Raw genomic sequence first — 13355 nt, 5'->3', positions numbered from 1 at the left:
GTCTGCATGGGATATGAAAATTTTTTTTGATATTATTGTATATCGAGTAGTTGCATTCTTACGCACTTTTTAGATCATTTAACAGATAGAAGGACTCTTCATATACAAAATAAATAACAATAAATAAAGGGCAAAGTAAGAATCAAACACATTTTAAAATTGTAACACAATTAAATAGAATATATTACAAATAAAGAAAAATAAAAATTAAAACAAGTTTAAAACACAAATATTACAAGTTTCGGCTACCGGATTGAGCCCTCTTCAGACATTTACATTTCACGAAAATCGCTGTACAAAATAATTTAATTGTGTTACAATTTTAAAATGTGTTTGACTCTTACTTGACTCTTTAGAGTTTTGTTACAGCACTCGAGGGAACCTACAGTTTTTAATGCCGATCGAATCCGAATGGCGAAAAATCCACGTATTCGGAGCGTGGGATCAAACCTGGAGGATCCATAGATCGCGAATCAATGAGTGTCGAGCCATTTGGCGCTCCAAAACCATATCGTATTAATTACCAATTACTGTTTTAAATATGTACAAATATATATGCTTAAAATTAAATTAAATACAAGAATCGACTATTATATAAATAACATTAGTATTTAAAAAAGAATTCCCCTTCAATCTCCTATATTTTGATTCTGTAACTAAGCCCATTTTCGCAACTCACACCTAGATAGCATAACTGATCCATTTAAACTCGAAAAACGTACATTTTCTCGACTTCTTTACGAATTAACATAATTTGTTGGAAAAGAATTTAAAAAGAATTTCTTTCCGACAATTAACAAAAAAAAAGAACTCGATAAAAGTACTTCTTACAGAGTTAAATTGAAATTAATTTAAAGAAATCCTTTTTTTGTTTGTAATGGATTCGAAAAGAAAATTTTTGGCCACAATATATTTGTATACAATTATTCCCGCTACAAGTCATGATTTGCCGCCACTAGAACTGTAGTTGTATGATTGCTATGAGAGTAACAGAAATTAGTTTTTGCAATAGCGTTTTTGTATATATATATATATTTGCATGTACATAGTTATATAATTTAATTTTATCCAAATAAGTATTTAAAAAAAGACAAGTTTCAATATTCTTGTTGAAAACGTCAAGAAATGAATTAATAAAAATATCGATAAAATTCTCTCCGTTAACGAATCGTAATCTTCAATTTCTTTTAATTCTCAAAGAGAGGAAGCTTTTTAAGAAGAGAAATCTGAAAAAAACACACAGATTCCAGTACATTTATCGCGTTAATTCGTTGCTGCCTGCAACATAATAGAAAATGAGAATATAATCAATACGTCTCTATAATGCATCAACTGCATGAGTGCATGCACGCCACGCACTACGTGATGTTAATTCCACCTGGCCTGTAATGCATTTACAAGTATCGACGCGAATCAACCCCGGCTGGCTTACGTTAATCTCTCGTAGTGCAATGAGACATCTGGTCGGTTGCCTATCCGCAGGCTTTGGCCTCTTCGTAACGGAAATGTGTAACACATAATGTGCACAAGGTGTCCCTGCACTTTTTGCCATGTAGTGATTTTAATTATAAGGACGATTTCGATCAAACTCGAATCATCAATTGAATCAATGATTAATTTGTAAAGTAATTATTTGTCTTACGTAATAATTTCATTAATTTGAATAAAGCTATTAAATTTTAAGCAAATGTTTTAATTCATCGATTAATCAATCGCATTGCAAATGCAACTTTGCTTCGTAAAAGCTTTTATTTGATTTTTGGGAAGAAAGATTAGAGATGATAAATTATACATATAGAAAGTTAATTTGCTAGAAGCAGTTGGTTGAATTTATCTGATCATCAGAGTTTGTGTTTTGCTTTTTTAAATGCTTTTGTATTTTACAAAATTGTATACAAAATTGTAAATAAAATCTTATATATTTTGACATAATTAAATCATCCATGGATCTTAGTACGTACAGAACGTACTCGTATTATCGTCTCTTTGATGTATTTGGACTATATATAATATACAATCGCAGAATCAAATGCCGATTCTGGCATATACTATATTATATATAGTAGATATATGTAATATATAATACATGTAATATAATACATATAATATATATAATATATGTACAGTCCGCATCAAAATCGCGATACGATTTCATGTATGTACTAAGGGATCATCTCGGTTTGTATAAGTTAGTGAAAATCCTCGATTTCAGTAAAAATTGACAGCATAAGATTAAAATTAAAAAAAAAAGCAAAATCATATAGATCGTAGATTCTAAGAAATTTGATATTATAGTGCATGGTAAAAGTTCTCGAACGGCTATATATTAAAAAATATTGATTTATTTAAAAAATGTTTGAAACAAAAGTAATAGGGTTTTAAGAAAATTATCGGATGATAATTTGACTTTGAAATGATCTTGGAAAGTGTTTTTAAGGTCAACACAAAAATTATAAACGGAACTTTATTTTTCCTAGCATATTTTTATAGCTGACATCGAGATGTTTCAGAATACTGTTTACAAATCTTTTCTTCATAAGAGAACATTAAATTTCTTGGAACCTACGATCTATACGGGCTCGCCTTTTTTCTTAATTTACATCTTATACATTCAACTTTTACTGATATCAAGATTTTTCACTAACTTGTTGTACAAATCGAGATTGTCCCTTATAAGATCCACATAGGTGATTTAATTATGTCAGAATATTTAAGATAAAATTTTATTTACAATTTTGTATATCGTGTAAAATACAAAAGCATTAAAAAAGCAAAACACATACATATACGTGTATATACCTATAAATATATGCATATTAAAAACAAACATATACCAGATTAAATTATCCAAACAGACAAACGTATACCAAGTAATTAAAATGAAATGATAAATAAGAAAGTCTAAAAACTGACGCGAATTTAAGATCTTCCGAAATAGGTCTAAGACGTTTTCAAGACGTTCGGTATACTTGCGAGAGTTTAATACGCTACAATGACATGAAAATTAGTTCTGATATAAAAAAAATTAAATCCTGCTACATAATATTAGAATGCCCGATGACCCACTTATAAGCATGCTTGTTCGGAATAGTGCGTCATCGGCAAACGCATTGTTCCTTCGTTTTAGCAACAGCTGGCCTCACCACCGTCACCACTACCATCGCCATCATCACCGCCACCACCATCACCACCACCACCACCACCACCACCACCATCACCACCACCACCACCATCACCACTATCACCATTATTGCCACCATCAGGCAGAGGGTACATCTTGCACCCTTCTCCATTAAATAGCTCAAGGTATCATCCTCTCCTTGGTTTTTAACGACGATGTAGGTACGAGTCGCTCTCGGGCAGCTGCTCTCCTCTCTCGAGGAAAAGGAACGTATGGACAGAAAGAGAGAGAGAGAGAGAGAGAGAGAGAGAGAGAGAGAGAGAGGAAGAATAGTAGATAGAGATTCGTTTCTTTCAACGAATTTATTTGTTTAGCATATGAATGGTGCGCGAGAACGCGCGTTCACGGTTGCGCACGGTGAACCCTTTGGCATATTACAAAGAATTCAATAAAGTTCGTAAGGAAGGCCCGGAGGGAACCAGTCTCAGGCTGGAGGCCGGAGAGAACGGGAGACGAGAGACACAGAGGAAAAGACAGAAAGAGAAAATGTGTAAACGAGAGCCAGAGAGCGAGAGAGAACTACCTCTTCTCCGTGAGAACGCGCATGCTGTACCTTATTCTGGGCCCAATGCACATCAACGGGTAGCAAAAAGAAACCTTTTTTTTTCAGGTAGCCAGATATGAATTCGCTCGACAAACTTTTGACACAGTATTTCGTCTCATACGATATTTTAGAATATTTACATTTTACATTTTCATATATTTCGGTTGATGATTTTAATATTATTCCAATTTTATTATTGCAAAATTATGGCTTATTATAAAAATATCTTGAATGATATAAATGAAGAAAATAAGAAAGTAAAAGTGAGAAAGAAAAATATTTTTTTACACGATAAGCGATTCTTCGGTGATTTATAAAAACGTACAAGTAACCAACAAAAAAAAAATTATAGTGATATATAAACCCCAGATAAAAGAAATAACATCTAGATATTTTATTTCTTTTATATCACTTCAATTTTATTTCAACTCACGTGTGTTATCACATTTTAAATTCTGTTTCCCGATTGGATAACATAAAAATAAAGCGAATAAACGTAAAGTGTGATCAAACCTACTTGTTGAAACATCACGCAAGATTAATTAATTTAATCGATCTTAGTTGCTCCGAAATTTTTAAATTCATTATCGCACGTGTGGTATATTTCGAACGATATTTCGCGATAGATACAGCGCGTAAAAATGTACTTTGGTTCCCTTTTATTTGAGCTCAACTAGAGCTCTGTGTTAGAAAACGGGAGAAGCGTGAAGCGCGTGCATGCGTGCACGCGTGTACGCGTGCACGCGTACGCATACAGGCATGCACGCGGGCGGTGGGGCGGATGAGAAGCCAGGTGTTTTATTTCAAACCGTGGGACTCTCCTTAAAGAGAGGGATGCTTTTGCGCGTCGCGTACACGCGCTTCACGCTTACACGTCTCGTCCCGTTTGCAGGCATTTGCAGGAGCGAGACGGAGAAGGCATCAGGACGAATGAAAAACAGGATTCGCGTCCCTCCACGTTTCTACGGGCAGCCCTCACTACTTTTATTGTGTTTCCTTGTTCGATCGAACGTAACGTTACCCTCCCGCCCCTCTCCGCGCTTCTCGGCCGCCCCTCGTCCTTTGATAGCGGGTTTTCCCTCTTCCTTTTTTTTCCGCCGTTTTCTTTGTGCGCCTCCGCGCCATCCAGAAAGAATTGTGAAACACGCTTTGCGTCCACGGGGGTACGTTTTACACGTGGTAACTCTACACACGTGGAGGAAGATGGAGGAGCGAGGAATAGGAGGTAGCGAGAGAGAGAGAGAGAGAGAGGAGAGTTAGGAGCTATGCAAAAAGAAGAAATACACTGTGTGTCCATAGAGCGCACATCTCTTCTTCTTTCGAAAGCAGGAAACCCGAATCCAAATCCCTGGGAGTTTGCAAATTTGGGGCCCGCGGTAAGTTGGAGATCCTGTCAGGGAGAAATCCGTTTCCCCTGCCCTTTCTACCTTTCCTTTTTCCCTTCTTCCTTCCTATATCGTGCGAACGTTTTGGATGGAACGGTTACGTGAGCGCCGTGCCACACAAAAGGATGCACGGCTCTCTCTCTCTCTCTCTCTCTTTCTACCCTTCCTTCCTTCCAAATTCGTGCGCGATCGTTAATAACCGCGCCTCGCAAGGTGGCGGAAACGCTGTCATCTACCTCGCTCCCGAATCGGCCGGAAATGCGCGGGAACGCCGAGCAACATCCTGGAGAAAGAATGCTTTCTCTCGAAGAACTGCACGCAACGCGATACGACGTATATATTATTCGTGAAATGTATAAATTACGAAACTGTTACATTTCCCTCGACAACGCTAATTTTTGCGAGTAGCTTTTCTAAAGATCTGTATTTAATTTTTTCTCTTCGATTTAAAAATCATCGAGATATTCGAATTTATTTATATATAAAATTAATTTGTTTAAAGGTCATATGAAGGAAAATTGGAAGAGATTATAGGAAGATGGTCAACGATTTCGAATTCGAGACATTGCACGTGATTTTACTGAACCTTTATTATTGTTTCCCATTTTTGCAACATTTTTATTTTTACAAAATTTTACAAAAAGTTTTTCATTGCTTTTATATACATATATATGATCTTGTAGTTTACAAAAATAAAATAAATAAATTGAAATACTTGTGTAGTTAATGTAAGATAATAATAATACACAACATTTGGAAAGCTACAGTTGGAAAGTTAAAATTTTATAAATATATGACAACAATAAGAATCAATAAGATATCTTGTGCATTAATACGTTACATAATATTACATAATACGAAATCTCTTGAAATCTATAAATAAAATGAAGCTAACTTTAATTTACAAACCGACACCCAGGATTTTCTGGTGCTGTGAATTAAATAAAAAAAACCATCGAGATCTGGTTTCACCGGATACACATTTCTATAAAGCTCCTTATCGGAAATCGGGCCACATGTCGATATATCGAGCAGATCCAGCAGGCCGGGAAGAGTGCAATTTGATTTTAACTATTCACAAATATTGCCTTCAACCCCGCCTGCCCGATCCTCGAAAATCTCCACCTCGAACGGCTATTCTCTGAGGAGGCAAATTCCTTCGAAATAGCGTTCTCTCCCACTCTTCCTCTCTCTCTCCTTTTTCCACCTGTCCGTCGTCGGTCTCCCTTTGTTTCGCTCCTCGACGAGATACAATGCATCCCGATAGGCCGGGACTAGTGCAATATTGAAATATATATTTCCGTTGAATATTGACACATATCTCGACCTATCTTCTATGCAACATGTTAGCGTCGCTCGCCTGCCGGGACGCCGACGAATCGGCCGAATCAACGACGATATATACTTTTCGACTCGACGGTAGTCATTCCGCTCCAATTTGCGATGCAGGATCGTGCGAGTCGAAGCCCAGGGCCGAACCCGTTGAAGGGCCCCGCGGGCCAGGCGGCGACTCTCGTTCTTAGATCACGTGGGCTTTTTTCATCGAAAGCTGTAAAGAGAACAAGATGTGATTTTCAAGTGAGTTCTCTTTAACCGAGTTTTGTAATAAAATTGTCAAAAATGCATGAGAGATCGTAATTTATAAAGTCGGTTTAAAATAAATTAATTTATTTATTAAGTTGACAAAATAATAGCACGAACATTATGAAGAAAAAATAGATTTTAAATTAAAATTAAAACAAGAGATTACGAAAATTACTTTTAACGAATAAATTAAAATAACATCAAAGATTCGGAAATAGAGTACACGAGCAAGAGTTATTTAAATTTTAAATTACTTGAATTGAATTAAAACACTACCTTGCCGTCAAATCTCTCGGATGATGAACTTGCGAGTAAAAAATTTGCAAATCGAGGAATCGAGCAACGCAGTTGATCGAGTTAACAAATTCAGGGTCGACGATTCCGTGAATTTATTTTGCAAAAAATACAATTCCCAAAAGCTGCTCGGACGAGATGTACGCGAACCAACTTCGCGACGAATTTTCTGCTTCAGTGATCACCGCCGGAAATCGCGCGGCAAATTCCGTCGGTTTCGCGATACGAGCAATTCGTTGGAATCACGCGAGATTACGCACGCCGCGTCGCGTCGCGTAACACGCGTTCGCCCATTGATGGGGGCGAGAAATGCGTGAGCGCCGCGTGCGTGTTCCCTCCTTCTCTCTTATTCTCTCTCTCTCTCTCTCTCGCTCACTCACTCCCTATCTTCTTTCTCTCGCTCGCTTAGATGCACGGGGGGGCTTCTCCGACGTGGCCTTGGCGGTCAGTCTCCAAATCGGAGAGCCTCTAACATCTAGGGTCTCTACTTCGAATCACAAATCGTAGCCCGAGGTCGCTTCTCGTGGACCATAGGTCGTTCACGAACGCTCCACATTGCCGATCCTCAAAATAGGGCCTCTCGCTGAGAAATAGGGACCCGCCGGAATTTCTGTGAAACGAGAAACCGGGGTTTCTGGGCACGCTACTCGTGTACGCATACGCAGACACACACACACACACACACACATCGCGCGCGCGCGCAAGCACGTACACGCACGCATGCACGCACAAAGAGACAACACCATGCGCACATGAACGGGCACGAGAATTTCGTTTATTCCGAAAGTAGCACGAAACTTGAAAAGCAACCGATTCGAAATGCTAACCGAGAAACAAACAAGTTTACGCGATCTGCACCTCTTTCTTCTTGTTTTAAAGCTCCTCGTAATAATGACGTAATATCCTCGAAACTCGACTTCCGACGCCACCGGTCTCGGCAATGGTGAGCGGAGACGAACGCAGCGCGCAGATATTCGCGCGTAAATATACTATTGTTTATCGCCCGCGCGTTTCTCATTTCTCCGTAACTCGTAACTCGAGCTCTATCAAGGCGCTCGGTGCGTGCTGGTGCGTGCGTAACGCAGTGTCTCGCGCTATATACCCGTCGAGGTTTTTTGGCGAAGGACGCCGGTACGATCGAAAATCTCCCGCGAAAAAGGATTGCTCTTTCGAGAACTCTCTCTTTCTCTCTCTCTCTCTCTCGTAATTTTCTCCGGCACGATATCGATCTATCCTCGATCCCGCAAGGTCGAAAGCAGTCGCGAGAAACGAAAATAAAAACGAAGCGACGCGCGTCACTAAACAACAATGAAAACAATCGCAAGAAACAATGTCCCTCTCGCGACCTGTATCTTTCGGCCGTTAACTTTGAACTTTGAATCTTTCGTCGCGCGATCCCGTTTCGCGAATCCGCTTCTACTATCTCGAGACAATAAGAATCTTCCAATGTACTTTCTCAATCATCATTAAGACAGTAAGAATCTCGATATATCTCGTCATTTTATCCCTATGTTTCCCGCTAGCACAATCTTTCAATGAGATAAACCTTGAGACTCTTACCTTACCTTAGCGTCGACTCAATCTTACTTATCTTACCCAAAGCTAGCAGCGAGGAAGGTGGACGAAGGCGTTCTCGATCTCGTGCTTCCTCTTCCCGGCGAAATCCCGCGCTGGTCACAATCGGCGTGCAAGACGAAGTAGACGCCCGCCGTGACGTCGATCATCGCCGTGTCGGCTGTGTCGGCCGTGTCAATCCGCCGTGACGCGGCTTTCGATCCTCGCACAATGCCCCTTCTTCTTCATCATCATCATCCTCTTCGAATGTTCCTCGGCAGTCGGCACGTGACGCGCCGGCGGCTGGGTGGCGCGCTCGATCGAGGTGCGTGATGCGTCACACGCAGGAAATAAATCGGACGCGTCGTTAGTCGTTAGATCGTCCATCACTCGCGATAGATCACACTCCTTTTCTCTTTCTTCTTTTATTATTTGAGTCTTTTTTTTTTTCTTCGATCTTTTTCAACGGCGATCTTCTTTAGGGAGGATCTCCTTTCCGTAGTCTTCCTAGTCATCCACTGCACAACACTGACTGATTTCGACTAAGGAGAATAGGAATGCACGCGCTACGAGAGAGGACGAACAAGGATTCGACGAGGATCGAAACGGAAAGGAAGACTTCTCTTCGGGAGATGAAGAGTCAATCAACCGACTGCGACGAGGTCCTCGAGCAAACTGCGGCCACGGCCAGGTGTCCCGCCTCCTTTATTCGTTTTGGGCCCCAAGTAGTGGGGGACCCGGGCTTATTCTTATTTAACAGCAACACGAGAGTAGTAGCAGCAGCAGCAGCAGCAGCAGCGACGGCGACGACGACGACGACGACGATGGCAATGCACAACGCGACTCAACGGCACGGCCCCGAACGCCGAAGAGAACCTCCCTCTTGCTTGCTTCCTTTTCGTCCCTTTTCCGAGGCCCTCTTCTCTCTTCCTCCCTCCCTCCCTCCCTCTCTCGATCCCTTCCTTGGCCTGCCTACCTCTTCCTTTTCTCGCTTTCTTGTCCTCGGCGTCCCTTGTGCATCAGGGCGTCTCTTTCCCTACCGCTCTCTCTCTCTCTCTCTCTCTCTCTCTTCCTCTCCCCGTCCCCCTCCCTCCGTTTTTCCTTTTTTTAGTTTCTCCAATCATTATTCCAATCACACGTCCGGAGCCCGCCAAAATTGTATCAGCTGTCCTCTGGATTTTGCCTACGGCTGACGGCTCCTTTCAGCGATGTTTCGTGTGACGCCCCTCGTCCTTCTTCCGTCCAGGTCCACCGTCCAGGTACCGTCCAGGTTGCTCTTCCAGATAGGTAGGCAACCGGCGACCAATCGGAGACCGGGGGATCACAGCCTGATCGCACGTCGGGACCTGGGGGAGAAATCCCGCCATTCGGCGGAAGGGGAGGGGAAAGAGGAACGATTAAAATTAACGCTTGACGATTATACACGCGCGCGATGACGGTTTGCGCTTCGCTCGCCGTGTGTGATTTACGACGATGTGACAGATATCCGCCGCGTGGTAGAACCGTACAGAACGAGATCGGCTTCTTGCTTCGTCCTGCTCGAGCTAACTGTCTCCCTGTCTTCCTTGTTTCTTCCGATCGAGTCCTTCCCATCGATTGCGATGAAAAGCGTTCCTAACGGAGCACAGGATTAAGCGTGATTTATCGGAGCGGAAACTTTGGAAAAATCACACGAATGATCGATGTACCTATGTTCTTGTAAGATTCAACTTGCACAAAGACGTTAACGAACATAAAGCTCGCCTTGCTGTTAGGTAATCCGTAATTCGACTCAAATCTCAGGATGGAATTTACAATGTTATATGTACCTGTGTATATTTTAACGTACATTTTTAGGTATTTATATCCTAAAATTCTTCAAATTATTATATACGCATATAGGCATATATAATAGAATAAAGAAAGGAATTTTATTTTAAATTCTGATTCGAATTATGGATCTAAAAAGAATAAGTCTGAAATATTTGATCCGAATTAATTGTCTGTTAATTTTTTTTATAAATATTATGTATAGATAATTAAAAAAATATATCTAAATTTATATTAAAAATACGAAACGAAATTCGTACAGTGTTTTGATCTCGCTCAATAATAACGGTATAAGCGGGCAACTGAATGTCAGGCAACGAATGTTATGTCTGCCTACATTGTTGGAAATGTTCTAAATAAATTAAATTTCATTAAATTTTAAGTTACACAATTTGAATTTGACTTCATGACATTACATTAAATTTAATTTTAAGTATCTATAACTAAAAAGTATATTTGTGTACATACATATAAAATTTAATGTATTTTTCATGAAAATTTATGAAATTTTATGTACTTTTCATAAAATTTTATTTTATAAGTACATTAAATTTCCCAAATTTAATATACACGTTCATTTCATTTAACTTACTACTGTAACTTAATTTTCAGTTTAATCATTCGTTACTTTTAATTTCGTTCATAACCACGAGCTTCATTTATATAATAATATAATAATATTATATGAAAAGGAAGCTCGTGGTTATATTTTTAATATCGTAATATTTATAAAGATTTGTTCTTTAAACTTATACCGTGGATCACCTTACATCGTCGATCACCTCGAAAAATATTTGTGTGTTTTTCGGTAAATTTCTTTTCATTTTCTTTTCATCGTTCAATACCGATTTGTCCTCTTCGTTATAGTGTTTTATAAATAATGCGTTGTAATCCGCAGGACAACGATTGCCTCGTCATCTCGCTAAGGTGTTTAGCCCTGTTTACTCAGTAATTTTACGCATCGTGGAACGTACACATGCTCGTTTTGTTCACCAGTATTTGATTATGCACCTACAAATATATGTAAATAAGATGGCCACTTTGCGCAATGTAAGCACACGAAAATTGCGCATGCTTTTTTAAAAGACATCGTACGATAAGTTTATAAATTGATTCGACAATTACGATCGACAATTCAAAATAATTAGTTGCAAAATACAGTATTGTAGACAGCATTATATTAGACTATATAATATAATAATAAAATATATTTCTAGATTTTAATCCCATCTTTATAAACAAATTCAGTTAAAATTTTTCACGTATTAATTATATTAAAATTGTAATTTTGATGTTTAATCCTTCTGTTAATACATATATAATTTTTTTCGAAAATTAATAATTAGAAAGATCGAAAACGAGCAACGTTTATTGTATTTTTAAAAATAAACTAGTTTATTGTATACATATAAGAATTAAATTAGTTTTTTATCTATAAATTAATCCGAAACATTTCGTGTTTTTTGACCTTTCTAGTTATTAATTTTTATTTAGCAATCTCGAGCTACATATTTTACTAGTATCTTAAATTTAATTTGTTTTCATTAAATCTTCACTACAATATTCACTATATTTTACAAAGCTTTCACTAAAAATGTAAAAATAAAAACAAAATAAAATTTATGCAAAAAAGTATTCTTTATTGTTTGAAGAATTTTTGAGGCGTCATAACGAAATTGTTATCACAAAAAAATCAAAATTTTTTACTGTTTCAAATTCAATATACAGATATCCATGCATTGACGGAAAGGTCAATTTATGTAGTTCGGAGTTTTTTGTCAACGAATAAAAAGATTTACGTGAAACTCTTGGAATGATCGATTCTTCTCGATCGATTCTGGATACACCTTGTATAAAAATTGAATTACATAGCAAGAGAATTTTAATCTGACCATTAATGCCGAAATGATTGATCGTCAGATTGTAAATTGACAAAATAATAAGCAAGATCTGGAAGAATGACATTTCAATCGGGCGTTGCATTGCATTGCGAGACGACGCGATTGTACCGATCTCAAACAGTTCGGTCGCTTTGTCGGTCCCGCGGTATCACCTGGAACAGCTGAAACTTACGTTCACCACGTGTTCGCGTCATTAAGAACGTAGGCTTCACTTTGTAACAGGTTGGACGCTCCTCTCAATATTATTAGCAGCACGCTTCTCGTTGTTGGCATATCATCTTTGCGCTGTCCCCATCCCCATGTGATGAATTTCATAAACTATATACTTTTTAAATCTTTATCTTCCTATCGCCTTTCTACAAACTCTCCTCTACTCGCTTCATTTTTTTTTTTTATTTTTTTCTATCACGCGACACAGCCGGCTTCGACGCGAAATACCTCAAATCCGTCAAAAGAGCATGATTCGTTGTAAAAATACATAACCCGCTGGTATTATTCTTCGATCAGACGTGTCTCGATGCGTCTCCTTATTCCCTTTTCTAGCACGGACGGAGTGAGGAGGTGGAGGAGAAGGAGACAAGGGATGAGATAGAGAAAGAAATCGCTCGATCAGCTGCGACGCGAATGTTTATCGACACGAAGTGTAATCGTCGCACAGCGATTTCCTTTGTATCCCGAACTCCCGCGCTCGTTCAGCCGCGCGAGGCAAAGGGGCGAGGGAGGTGTTAGGGGGGAGGGGGAAGGGGGAGGGGAAAGGGAGAAAGAAAAATCGAGGAAAGGGATGATTGAGAACCACTTGTAGGAGGACAGCTGCGCTCTGCGAGCGCATCTGCTGTCGGTTGCGCGGGCACGCGCTCACATATATATATATATACTTATACTTACGCTCGTGAGTTGTGCTCTGTGAGTGCCCACGCCGGTGCGTGCGATGAGAAAATGCATACCTCTTTCCTCCTCCGCCTCATTCTCTACGTAGAGATGTAAAAATACCGTTCAAATTCAATTTTACAATTACTTACGGTAAAATGCTAATTTATTAGTAATTTTGGTTATATTTATTGTCTTTATAGTGTTATGTATCGTACAAATAGGCTGTATTTCCT

The 13355-nt window shown here is 39.0% G+C and overlaps 1 long non-coding RNA gene across 1 annotated transcript; it reads right to left on the bottom strand.

The window, feature by feature from the left end:
* Positions 1-5683: 5683 nt before the first annotated feature.
* LOC147911122 (uncharacterized) lies at positions 5684-11941 on the bottom strand. The gene is made up of 2 exons (XR_015546374.1): positions 8585-11941; positions 5684-6659 (listed from the first exon to the last, which is right to left on the bottom strand). It is a non-coding gene; the product is annotated as an uncharacterized LOC147911122 (long non-coding RNA).
* Positions 11942-13355: the final 1414 nt, after the last annotated feature.

Source organism: Acromyrmex echinatior, chromosome 1 (genome assembly GCF_024713525.1).
Source record: "Acromyrmex echinatior isolate Ae372 chromosome 1, ASM2471352v2, whole genome shotgun sequence".
Lineage (NCBI taxonomy): Eukaryota > Metazoa > Arthropoda > Insecta > Hymenoptera > Formicidae > Acromyrmex > Acromyrmex echinatior.
This window is presented reverse-complemented; position numbering and strand designations above follow the sequence as displayed.